Genomic DNA, 13,837 nt, shown 5'->3' with positions numbered 1-13,837 from the left:
CTAGGGGAGTTTCGCATCTAAAACCATGGCATTCAAAATAAACGCCATCTGAGCAAGTGTGTTCAAACTTTGGTTTGTTGCTTGGTCTACTTAGAATCAAGGGCTAATTAGATATATGCTATTAAAAAAAACACCATTTTTAAAGCAGACCACCACAACTCACGAACCGTGCCAGTGCCATTATATTTGTGCTTGACTTTGATTTCGTTAGCAATCTTATGGCGAGCTTTCAGTTTGTTGAGCCTCTGAAGGAGGCTGAATCCCGTAGGTCTACGGTGCTCATGGTCGACCTTGGCAATGAAGGCGTCGATGCAGTCCTCGACGTCCTAGGCCAGCTCAAGTACCTTGTCATCCTCTGCATCTACAAGCATCCGGAGCTTGGACAGGAGCGGCTTCAACACCCCCGCGGAGACGCTCAACAGAGCAGCCTCCGCCATTGCTCTGCTGCTGGATGCTCTGTGTTGTGATTTGTGAAAGCAAGCAGGTGATGCAGTGGCCTTCCGGTTGTATTACAAATCAAAATGTAAAATTAGTTTTTGTATTTAAAACCTCCAGACTCTGGTTCATTGATAAATCTCGTTTTAGATGAGATAAATTCAAGTGACAACAAAATATGTGTGCCTGATACAAACAAAAGCGTAATATGTGTCCGCTCCAGGCAAATGTGAATGTGCCAAGCCTTTATTGGAAACTAATTAGAATTTTACAACCAGTAGCAACCACAGCAAAGCAAATCTGCAATCCAGAGCAACGTAGAAAACATGAAGTTCCACAGCTGTTTTTTTATTGAACTTCGAGGTAGATACGAGACACGTTCATCAGGCAAATGCCCAAGATCAAAGTAGCCAACCAATCCACCTCATGCAGACTAATATCACATTCTAATTGCTGCTACCACTGTCCTCTTGATGTGCCACTTCTTTTTCACCAGTCTGCTCCTCTTCTTCCTTTTCATGTGTCTCATCCTGCTTGGAAAAAGAAGATGAATTTGGTGGGGAAAATGGGATCACATGAATGTAAAACTGACTGGTACCCTAGTGAACCTTTATTTGATACCTCTAGTTCAGTCTCTCCATCAGTAGGTTGGTTCGCCTGCTCCTCTCCAATTTGCCAAAGTTTGAGCCACTCATTGAATAACCCATCGTGATATTGATTCCACTCCCTCAAAAACTGAAGGAGAAAAAAAAACAAACTGCTCAATTGAACGGCCAAGTATATATATGCTAAATGGAAGAAAGAAGTATATGCATTGGCCGCAGCTAGAAGAGAAGTGGAAACGGAATATAAACAAGAGAGTCGAAATAAACTATTTAACTGAACAGCCAAGTAGGAATAGTTGCTAAATGGAAGAAAGGAGTATGTGGTTGCAGCAACTGAGAGCTTGATGGAACCATCAATGCATGTTGTTCTGTGAGGGAACTTACGGGTTCGAAATCTTCACAGTAGCTATAGCTATAGCATTAATGGCTCTTGAAATACATCGGGCAGTGTCATCATCATCTTCCACTGGGTTGTAGTCCACGTCATACTCATACCAGTCGCTACCAATTTCTATCTCAGGCCATGTTTAGATTGTAAAAAATTACAACCCGATAAATAGTAGCGTTTTCGTCTTATTTGGTAAATATTGTCCAATCGTGGACCAACTAAGCTCAAAAGATTCATCTCGTGATTTTCAACTAAACTGTGTAATTAGTTATTTTTTTACCTACATTTAATGCTCCATGCAAGCGGGTAAAAATTGATGTGACGGAGAGAGAGTGAAAAAACTTGGAATTTGGAGTTGATCTAAACAAGGCCTCAGCCTTGTTGAGGGACGAGAGGTGCTGCATGCCCAAACTAGAAGCACCGTTCAGGCACTCCATCTCATGCGCATTGAACTCAAGCTTCACGTGCTCAAGCTTTGGCATTGATCCCGCTTCAAACTCCAGGGAGGTCCCACACTTATCGATACGCAGGGAGAAATATTTTAGACTTCTGAATCCGCTGTTGCCAGGGAAGACGATCCTTCCGCCAGTGCCCCCGACACTGTCTAAGTTGAGAAAAAGCAATCTGGGTATTTCTCCAAGGATCTCAACATCTTCTGGTCTCACACAGAAGATGAATCAGTTCTAGCACACTGAGGTTTACAAGTGATCCCATCCAATTTGGCACCCTATAGATGGGAATTCTTTCAATGCAGAGCTTGCGGATGCTACAGGAGGCTGCAGGGTGCCATGAATGTAGCGGCAGCGGGTACTTCCTATGGAAGTACCCCCTCTCAGTATATATAAGATGATGCAGGTTGCATGAAGATAATAAATTTCCAACATAACTGTGAATGCGCTCGGCTTGGCTTCTTCCTTCTGAGCCATTTGGTGTATAAACATCGCATATAATTTTTAGTGTCCTCAGCTTGGTGAGTTTGCTGAATTCTTGTATGGACTTCGCTTGACCGTAGGATTGGGCTCCATACCTCCTCAGCTCTTCCAAGCTGTGCATCTTTCCTATTGTTCCTTCTGGAAATCTAGTATCCCAATCAACATATAAACGAGTCAGTTGTTGAAGTTCCGTGATAGTTCGTGGTAGTTCTTTGATGAAGGTGCCTCGCACATCCAACGTCTGTAGATGATGCAGTTCACCAACAGTCTCCGGGAGCCTAGTTATGAAAAGTGAGCAGAGACGCAAGTACTTAAGGTTAAACAACTTCCCAATACTTGCAAGATCATGGTTTTGCATGCCCATACATTCTCGTAGGTCCAACACACGAAGAGGAGTGGAAGGCAACAAAGAGATTTTCACAGGCTCTCCAAATATAGTAACTGACCGAACATGAGACAAGATCTGGTATGCCCATAAAGTAACATTTTCTTCATTGTCGTTGCTCACACAAAGCCTACGAACCTTGTATTCTGATGTATATACAGGCTCTGAAGCATCTAATGAAGTTACAAAATTCTCCTCAGCAGCCTTGCATTTGATGTAGTCAAGGATGATGTCATGCACTCGACATGCCTTTGCCTGACCATACTTTACTCTAACAGGTTGGATCATGCTTCTGTTGATCAGATCATTGAAGTAACGCTCACCAATTTCATATTCATTTTGACCTTTTTCCTTATGAATGAACCCTTCTGCAATCCACCTATTGATCAAACATTGTTTCTCAATCTTGTGATCTTCTGGAAACACACTCAAGTACAACAAACAACTTCTTAGATGGTGAGGAATATCAAAGTAACTCATAGATAATATGGCCGTCATATTCTCAGCACCAGGATTCTTAGCAAGAGAAGAACCAATATCATTTAGTACACTGTCCCATTCACCTTTTGCGTGCTGATCAGCTAACATGCTAGATATAGTGATGATTGCTAATGGTAAACCATCACATTTTCTTAATATCTCATCCGGAGCAGTACCCAAATGAGTATAGCATAAGTTTTCAGAACCAAATGCTCTTTTAAAAAGCAACCTCTTGGAGTCCTCAAAACTGAGAGATTTCATTTGGTAAACATTACCGCCTTGGGAAGACAAGTATGATGCAACGTCATTGCTACGTGTTGTAGTGATTACTCTGCTACCACAATTGTTATTCATTAATGCAAGCTTGATGGTCTCCCATGGTTTTGCATCCCATACATCATCAATTACAATGAGGTACCTGCAAATAATTTTAACAACGATGCAGTTAGTGCCGAAGCCTGTAAGGCTATATTGTGTGTGCCAGTGACATTTTGTTGAAGTGTGGCAAAAATACATACAGGTTTATGTGAATGGTATTATGAGTAGCGATACTTTGGCAGAGGTCATAAAGATTTACATCCTAAAAACTCTAATCCACTAAGGTATGAAAGATTTACATCCTAATAACTCCAATCCACTATGAAAATGGTGGAGTTCTCCTAATGTTTTTAAGTAGTAATAAAACACTACCACTAGTCATAGCACATGAGAATCCTCACCAGGAGGCATTTGGAAGGGAAAGTTTATACTAAATGTTGAATGCAGATTCTGGTTGTGATCATTAGGTGTATTAGGATTTCAAAAAGTCTTTAAATGTATACTTCGTCCACATATTTCTCTTACAATATTTCATCTATTGGGTACAAAATAAATATCTTATTATATCATCAATTACTACAAAATAAATGCCATGTTAAATATTCGAGATTTTTGCTTATTCATCTAAATTTCAAATTTCAATGCACTAAGCATGCATGTGATTTGCAATTTACCAATTATTGGTCAAATTTTATGAACTTTAACCTTTTATTATCTTATTATGTGCACTAAAAAGAAACCGACGGAGAAGTAGATGTAACTTAATTTTTTATTATATTCTTCCCGGCAAAAAGGTGTTAGATCCTAGCAGTAAATATTACTCCTACATAAAGGGAACAGCTCTCCAAGTCCTATAGCCCTGTACAACATTATTGAACTTTGTCATATCATAACCCTAAAATAACAGCTACATTTGGGCGCACTTATGCTAGCCACACTAGCTAGGTTTTACTTCATCCATTTGGCATATTAGTGTCGTATGCATAGACAAAGGAGTTATAAGAATGAGAAAAAAGAATAATAAATAATCACAAATCCTTGCTTGAGTTCTATCTGCTAATATATATTGAAGTACATGTAGAAGGTAGAAAGATTTTAGTAAGTACACTAACATTTCAATGAATGCCTTAATGGACATGCAAACAAAAATCAAGCCCTTCTGAAACGGATCGGAAACATGGCAATTAAAAATGGAGATACAATTTGTTTCAATGTCATACAATTTGTTTCAATGTCTAAACAACAAATATCTAATGAATGTTGTATAAGAGTGAATTCCGGAAAAATAAAGTTATTTCTAACTAACTGTAGAAGAAATATATTTTTTGGAATAGTTTGAAAGAACTTAACTAATTGTGCTCACATAATGCAAAACTAGCTTTATATTGTGGAAACCAAAGAAAAGTGACTGTAGTTTTGTAATGTTTTTGTAGTTTTGTGTAATTATTGGAGCAAAATATATAGTTAAGTTCTCTGAAACTATTCTCAAATTCTGTGGTTTCTTTATAGATGCAAATAGTTGTAATTAAATCCAGATGTAAACTTTAGTGGGGTTACTTGTTGAACTAGCAAAGGAGGAAATATGTTAGGGAGCCATGCAAGTTTTACTAATAATAATTAACATACCAGTACATGTTTCTTTTTAGTTTTCCTATAATTAGGGAGTAGCACTTGCAAATTCATTTCATAGGTGCTAAATATTCTACCAATTTCAACCCTACAATTTTACTGTCGTTACGTTACAACACACATGCAAACATTATCATAGATAATCTGCTGGCTTACCTTTATCCTGAAGGTGTTCCCTGAGTTTATCAATGAGTTCCTTCTCATCATCATCCAACATATTACTGGTAATACCAACTCCTTTTGCAATGCCTCTTAATACTTTTCTGACATCAGGAGTTCGAGAGACCGAGACGAAAGCTGCACATGAAAATTGGCTTTTAACATATTTATAGACTTGGTTTGCAAGAGTAGTCTTACCAAGACCTCCACAACCAACAATAGAGAGCGCTTTAAGTTCTGATGAAGAAGCCTTCTTGGTTAACCACTCAGTGATATACTTCTTAGGACCGTCAATGCCGACAAGCTTATCTATCTCCACATACAGCGCGGATAGCCGAGGGTCAACAGCACATGTACTTCTAGAGTTGGAAGAGATATCGACTAACTGGTACCTCTTGTGCCTCTTGCTTGCCTCTATAACAGATGCCTTGAGTTCTTGGATCTGATTGGCGATCTCATGACGTGGTTTCAGTTTCTTCAACTTGCGGAAGAACCTCTTGATGAAGCCCGAATGTCCATCATGCTCATGGTCAACACGAACCATGAAGGCATCAATGCAATCTTCCAAGTCATAGGCCAGCTCACGTAACTTGTCCCTCCATTTTCTCGTTTGAGGGTTGAGCTCCTCTGCATCTGCGAGCATCTCGAGCGTTGCACTCATGGCGCTCAGCTCATCTCTCAGAAACTTGATCTGCTTGCTCACGCCTTTGAGCTTGACGTACTCTTCTTCCAGCAGCTTGGTGAGCTTGGACAGGAGGGGCTTCATCACCCCGGTGGTAACACCCACGACAGCTGCCGTGGCCATTTTTGACCATCTGGTGAGCAGAGCTCGCTGGATGCGGTGGTGCTGTGGGAGGAACTGGGAAGAGGGTGTTGATACCAGTTCATGTATATAGTACAAGCATGACCTCTGTTTCTTTTCTTGAGCAATTTGTTCGAGTCGTACAACTTGCTTTGTTTTATTTAGATCCAGACAAACCAATATTGTTGTTAATCGGAGTAGTTTAGAAAGAGCTAACCACTGCAAACACTGCACACTGCCATGACCATCTATCAGAACATATGCTTTCCCACAAATCTTATGACGCCGCGACTTGTTTGCAAGCTAATGACCCATTTTCGTCGGCAAGATAATTAACAAATCGAAGAAGAGTATGGACTGATCTTTCTTTCGTCAAATAATATTTCCTTACAGACAAGAGGCGGCATTCACGAAGCTTCGTGGTAATGACACAGAGAGCGTTGATTTTGATAGGTAAACAACTTCAGTTTAATTGGTCAGAGATAGATGCTGGAAGATAAATACTTTCTTTGCTTCGCAATTTTTTTGTTAGTTTATTCTATCCATTCATGCAATTTTCTTGCAGTATGCTTTTGGTTGCAAGTAGCTGTTATTTATTCAATTTATTTAATCAGTCCAGGGGGAGTAAAAATTCCTTTTTGTTACAGTTACAATAGTCAGCCGCTGCGCTGGGTGAGCGGGTGTTTGGATCTGGGTCAGAAACCTGAAATCATAGTGGAGTAGTAAATTATTGCGTAAAAATAGAGATAAAAGCAGATAGAGAAGCCAAGAGAGAGGACGGGGGAAAGTGTGGCCCTGGTGCGGTGGTGCCTCGAGCGCAGTGCGTAGCAGAGATCCGCGTCCTGGGATCAATCGTTCTGGATCAGGGTCCAGGTCGGTGTGGTAGGCAAGATGCATGGTCCCTGGGACGCCTAACGATCTCACTGGATGAACAGATCAGAAAAGCAAGAAACAAATCAAAGAAAAAGACTACATCGAGAACGGAGAAGAGAAGAGAAGAGAACTCGCGGGAGGCCGCTAGTTTGAGCGGATGCATGGGTGACCATCTCAGGTGCATCACGGGCGGAGCGCTAGGCCAGCGGGCGGCGACGGCGACGCGATTCCTGCAGGCCGATTGGCGGCCGAGGGCGGAGCGTTTCTTGGTGGGGCTAGGCGTGCAGGCGTCAGCGGCGTGCGTGCTGTGTCCGTGACCGTGACCGTGACCGTGACTGACTGTGAGTCAAATGTGTTAGCTTAGGGTCCCAAAGTAAATGTAAGATGGTCCATATGGGCCACTTCAGAAGTTTGGCCACATCAATTGAATTCTTGACACTATTACTGTAGGTATTATTGCGGACCGTCAAAAACCGTTATCACACGAGCAAACCATTCCCCTCGCGTAAATCATGATTTACACAGCGGACAATGCCCGCCTTCATTAACAAATTAACTAAAAAACAAAGAAAAACTAACGAGCCCATTGATGGGCCTGCTGAGCCCATCCATAAAGGCCGGCTGAGGTTATCGACGCGTCGCCGCTCGCTGGATCTGCCCGCACACCGCCGTTCCTTGCCAGATCCGTCAATGCGCCACCACACGCTCCTCACCTGGTCTGCCCACGCGCCACCGCTCCTCGCTAGACTGTCCGTGCGCCGTTGCCACTGCTCATATCTGGATCACCATCATCAAGCCCATCGTGGCCACCACTGTTGGTATATTTAACGCACACAGATAAATCCGTAAGCGCATGAATACCGTTGTATTTTTGACCCGGAGGTATTCCAAGTATCGTATCCACAGAGAAACGTGTGAGACTAAATACGATCTAACTTAACTAGGGGTAGCAACAATGTTAGGATAAATAGGAGCGTAGAGAATAACTAAGGTTTTCTTGTTCTGACTTGGGTAAGCTTATGTCTTCTACTATTCAACTGGGGACATTACTGCTTTTCTTCGCAACCGCGTCCTACATATGCCTACAGACAGGAGGTGGACTACAAAGGATCAACGAAGCTGTATAGTACATGCTATATAGAACTTATGCCACTCACTCGATCTACCACCTTCCGAAATGCAGGGTGCATCCACGATTAACCTAAGTCGAAGCACCACGCTTACACTTACAATTAATACTCTACTCTCCCTAGGAAGAGAATAAAGCACTTAAAAGAGAGTCGTGAACCGGAAGAACAATATAAACAAGATGCTTACTTGAATCAGAAATTGATTACCGGAGAAATCTCAGACGCAAGCTCAGATAGAACTTGAATCCACTAAGGTACAAGCCGTAGAGAGAGCACCGACAAGCCAGCATCTACTCAGAACTCTTCCCTCACTCTCTATCTCACTATTTCTAATTATAAGACTAAATCCTAAAGAGGACTAATCTTCTCTTGATGGTTGGCTCTGATACAGACGAGGAGAATATGAATTAGTGTTTCAGGATGGCTCTAGGGAGAGTGGCAGGGGCTGGTATATATTGGCCGAAGCGTCCAACGTGAGCCATTGGATCAAACCGACTTAAAGAACGGCGTAGATGCAACATAGGAGGCGATGGAGAACCGACATAACAACGGGAGGCTGACATGGGGGGCCCATAGGTTAGGCGGCCTCTAGGTGGGGCCGGCCGGCCCCACATGTCAGAGACACGGGCTCCGCTTCGGTGATTCGCCTTCTGGAGTCTTCTAGAGTCTTCCCATGTCGATTTCGCGGTGGAATTCCATAATTTCCTTTGACGAATAGGTCCCCCTTGACGGTTTTCTAGATAAACCCTGCTAAAAACACAGATTCATCAAAACTCGTGGAATTTATTAGTTTAAACCCCTATACCTATGTTTGATGATGGAATTACGTATAAATACATGTTATGTTGACAGTTTATAATTGATGTTAGTGACCATCAACAACCACCATCGATCTAACTGCCTGAGAGAAGACAGAGAGGGTGATAGAGATACTGCTGCGATGCCCTGCTGCTGCGAGCCTCGGCCTCCGCCAGATCCCTGAGTGTGCTGCCCCAGAGGAGCCCCGCATGGCCCTGTGCATGCGCTGCCACATAGGCTTGGTTCGCGCACCCTACCACCACCCTACGCACCACAGGTGATCGAGCCCCGTGCACCCAACAAGGCCATGTGTGTGCGTTGCCGCCTAGACAAGCTTCGTGCGTCACCACTGGGAGGGGGCATCATGCCACCGCCGAGAGATGAGAGAGAGCCAGGTGTGTAAGAGAACGAGGAGCTCCAAACCCTAACTCACTGTATATACATAAACATAGGTAACATGCATCATGGACCTCGGGCAAGTTTCCTGAGACCAGCCTCTTTAGAGGTCCGCCTCTGAAAATATCCTCTATTTTCATAGGCGTACCTTTTAAGAGGCCTATCTTCATAAAATGATTTCGAGAGACGGGTATCTTTTTGGCCGGTTCCATAAATGAAATAACCGCCTCCAAAAATCCTCAAGTATTTTAGGAGACAGTTACATTTTGTGACTACCTCCATTAATGAAATGGTCTGTCTCCTAAAATCAATTTTGTAGTAGTATGAGTTGGATTTATATTTAGTAAGCATGTGTATGCAAAGAAATACATAATTATTGTAACTAAGGTTGACAAATGAAGGCTCGTCCCATTAGTACAGAAAAGATTTTTAGAGGCGGTTAAAAATGATTTTCAGAGGTGGTTTAAAAAACTGTTACAATGCCACCGATTGTAAAATAAGTGATTTTCAGAGGTGGTTGACTTAAGTCAACTATCCCTAAAAATATTTTTTAGAATTTTTCAAAAATTATTTAGAGTCTAATAAAAATAAGAAAAAAATATTTAGTGTGGCTAGAGGCCTAGAGGGCCAACAAACCACTCGTAGAATTTAATTTTTGCCACCATCTGGTATAGTGCAGCAGTTAGGATTCGAACTCGCATCCTCTCGCTCCGCGCGCTCCATAACCTATCACTACACCACACAGTCACTTATGTTGAGATGTACAATGCTATCCATTTGTACTAATACGTATGGATCTTATAATCAATATTTGGACTATTAAACGACCTTAAATGGGAAAATTTTCAACTACAAAGTTTTAGATCTCTTCGAGCACTACAACTTTCATATAAGACATTTCTCCATCAAGGTCATTTGAGTAATTCAAAAATTTTAAATAAAAATTTGAGACTTAATTTATATATTTGGAACCCTAAATGATCTCAAACAAAAATTTTATTAACTACAAAGTTTTTAATCTCGTCGAGCTCTACAATTTTGATATAAATTTTGTCTTCATCCAACTTCATTTAAAAAAGATATGAATTTATTTGTGCTGTAGCTATTTTTAAGAACAATTGACTTAGTCAACCAGCTTTGAAAATCAGCAGTTTCGGAGGCTGTTCTCTTAACGAAACCGCCCATAAAAATGGATACATTTTTTAGAGGCAAATTTCTTAATAGAACCACCCCTAAAAACGGATTTTCAGCGATGGTCACGGAGCTACGGTGCTCCCCGACAACGTTAGAGGCAGCGTGCTAGTTTAACCGCCTCTAATAGAAAAGGGAGGTGTTGACGGTAGTTAACAACTATTATAAACCATCAATATAACATGCATAAGGGCATAAATATAATCACCAACCAAGGTCTAGGGATTTAAACTAACAAATTCCACAAAGTTTTGGTGAATCTGTATTTTCTACAAGGTTTATCGAGAAAACCGTCAATGTGGATCAAGATGTCAGATTTAATTACGCTTGTTCGCAGCGAAATGGACACCAGAAGGTTCCAAAAGACTCCACACCTAAGCGGAGGGCGAGACGCACTAGGTGGGGCTCACTGCATGCCAGCCGGCCCCTGGGGCCCACTTGTCAGCCCCCCGTTGTTATGTTGGTTTTCCACTGCCTCCTAGGTTGTATCTTCGCCGTCCTTTAAGTCGGTTTGATCCAAGGGCTCACGTTGGACGCTCCGGCCTATATTGCATAAGTCTTTTGAGAAGACAGAAACCGTAATGATCCTCAGAGCTCCACCATATTCTAGGGCATAGCTTGTTCAGCTAGGTCTAGAGGGAGGCAAGCAGGCTTCGTTTGGATTCCAGATCGTGTCAAGAGTGTGATTTGGTATAATCTTTGTACCCCCTCTTTTATACCTCCATTATTTTTATATGCTAGTTACAATTGTTATGACAATATTAGTATTCATCTTATTCATGTTCTTTGTTATAATATTCAATGTCTACTTTGATTATATAATTAGTATAGCTAGTTTATCATTATATTTATGCATAAGTTCGTATAGCGCTCACTCTAAAGTACACGGGGTGGGTGGTCGATATTGTGTAAGCATGGTACTTATAGGTTGTTTATCTATGGATACAACCTATATTCTAGGTCATGTGGTAGATCATGGATGTGACACTCACATTGAGTGTTTTGTAGTTCACTCCCCGAATATAGGTGCAAGTAGGGTCCGATTACGAAGGAAGAACAAGCTCTGTTCTTAATCCTCCTTAATAATATCCCTTATGTGTAGATATAAAGATAACCTTAGCCATGACTAGTAGGTGTAATTGCACTAATCAATGTATGCTTTGACTTGTAATTAAAGAATGACTTAGGAATTATTCCTCTAATATTCTACCTGACTATGCTAATGCCATAGAAAGGAGTACTCTGAGTGATTTATCATTATTGATGATCAATACTTATCATATATATATCTTATCCTATGACTTACCCCTGTTATGAGTAGAATATTGGTTATGATTTACTTCTCCATCAATAGTATAACTTATCAATGCATGTCCATGCTAGAACTTCCTTGTGATAAAAATATAAATAACGATACCTGGAATACTCCTGGGTGAAGTGCTACAATGGTATAATTATCTGTGCGCTTGCAAATCCTTTTCATGCATATATTTATATATTCTTCCTAGTCACATAAATTAATAAAGAACTACTTAGTATTATTCTAGTAGTAATGCTATGTAGTACCAACAACCATCTCTGGCATCATCACTAGGGATGACAACCTAGTAAAGTAATGTTAGGAGATATAGGTTTATAATAAGTGGCTACTAAACAAGTGACAAGTTATTAAATACCAATAAGCATTTCTGGCATCGTCGCCGGGGAAGGTACCTTGGCAAAGGAAGTATTGATAAACTTATACTTATTGATATGATTGAGGAAAACCATTGACCTCTGCTCAAATAGGCATACCCTTGTTTTGTCTACTTGTGTATCTTATGTAGGGTAATGTATGACCGGTTTTGACCTTTCGACAAAGTACGTTGTAGATCCAGAAGCATTAATCAGGACGACTAGAGCTAAACTCAAGAAAGTTCTAGCTTTAGAGTCAGAAGATAACCATATAAGGCGAAGCTTAACACCTGAATTTGAAGCCATGACTAACAGGACTCTCCGTGAATCCTCTACTCCAACTACGGCCAACATCTATACTGGACCAACAGTCAATGTCGGAGATAATGGATTCGAGTTCAAGCCAGCCCTCATCAATATGGTGCAAGCAAGCCAGTTTTGTGGAAAGGCACACCAAGATGCGAGTGCAGATCTCCAATACTTCCTAGAGATCTGTAGCACTTTCACCATCAAAGGAGTAACCCAAGATGCCATATTACTTCACCTCTTCCCATTCTCACTCTTGGGGAAGGCAAAGCAATGGTTCTACACCAAGGATAGAAATAATACATGGGATAACTGCTCCACTACGTTCCTAGCAAAGTTCTTTCCCATAGGCAAGACCAATGCTCTGCGTGGGAGAATTTCAAGCTTTCAGCAACAACATGATGAATCTGTCCCTGAGGCATGGGAACGCTTTCAAGATTATATTGCAGAATGTCCTCATCATGGGATGGAGAATTAGCTACTCATGTAGACTTTCTACCACGGGTTGACCAACAGTACCCGTGAGACTATAGATGCTTCTACTGGAGGTGCATTCCTATCACTCACCATACCAGCCGCAACAACTCTTGTGGAGAAGATGGCCTCCAATGAAGGTTGGAATGAAGAACGTCTTTAGACCCGCAAGAGAGGTGGAGGTATGCATCAACTCAAGGAGGTAGACGTGCTGTCTGCCAAGATGAACCTACTATGAAGAAGCTTGAAGATGAAGCCAATGAAAAGCAAGAAGTCATGCACATTCATGATTCTTGCATGACATGTGAAGAGTGTGGAAATACTGGGCATTCAGGGAATAGTTGTCCTAAAACCCAAGAGGATGTGAACTTTGTCAACAACAGCAACTACTTTTGTCCTCAACAGAATCAAGGATGGAACCAGCAACAGAGACCGAAGTACCAAGGTAATTACCAAGGTAACTATCAAGGTAATAATTTTAATAATTTCAATCAACCACCCTTGAGAGAATTAATTGCTAGCCAATCCAAACTTATGGAGGGATTATCTAGAAAAGGTAGCTACAAATGATAAAATTCTAGAGAACATAAATAATAGAATGGATAGCTTTGCTTCTGCCATTAAGAACCAGCATAGCTTTAATAAAATGGTAGAATCACAAATAGCTCAGCTCGCAGCTGCTGTTCCCCTGTCCGACTAAGGTAAGATTCTAGGGCAACTGAAAGATCTAGAAACTACAAATCTTGTCGATATTCACAATGTAGCATATTATACAACCATCGATGGGAAGGTGGATAAATTATACCTTGCTAGAAAAGAAGAGCGATCCAGGGAGATCTGTCATCCCCATCGCCATTGGGCC

The 13,837-nt window shown here is 41.3% G+C and overlaps 1 non-coding gene and 1 pseudogene across 1 annotated transcript; both read right to left on the bottom strand.

Moving 5' to 3' along the window:
* Nucleotides 1–489: 489 nt before the first annotated feature.
* Nucleotides 490–6,574, bottom strand: LOC136501375 (disease resistance protein RGA5-like; annotated as a pseudogene).
* Nucleotides 6,575–12,860: 6,286 nt separating this feature from the next.
* Nucleotides 12,861–12,969, bottom strand: LOC136502457 (small nucleolar RNA R71). The gene has a single exon (XR_010770594.1). It is a non-coding gene; the product is annotated as a small nucleolar RNA R71 (small nucleolar RNA).
* Nucleotides 12,970–13,837: the final 868 nt, after the last annotated feature.

This window comes from Miscanthus floridulus, chromosome 13 (assembly GCF_019320115.1).
Source record: "Miscanthus floridulus cultivar M001 chromosome 13, ASM1932011v1, whole genome shotgun sequence".
Classification (NCBI taxonomy): Eukaryota; Viridiplantae; Streptophyta; class Magnoliopsida; order Poales; family Poaceae; genus Miscanthus; species Miscanthus floridulus.
The sequence above is the reverse complement of the archived record's forward strand: the minus strand, read 5'-3'. Positions and strand labels throughout refer to the sequence as shown.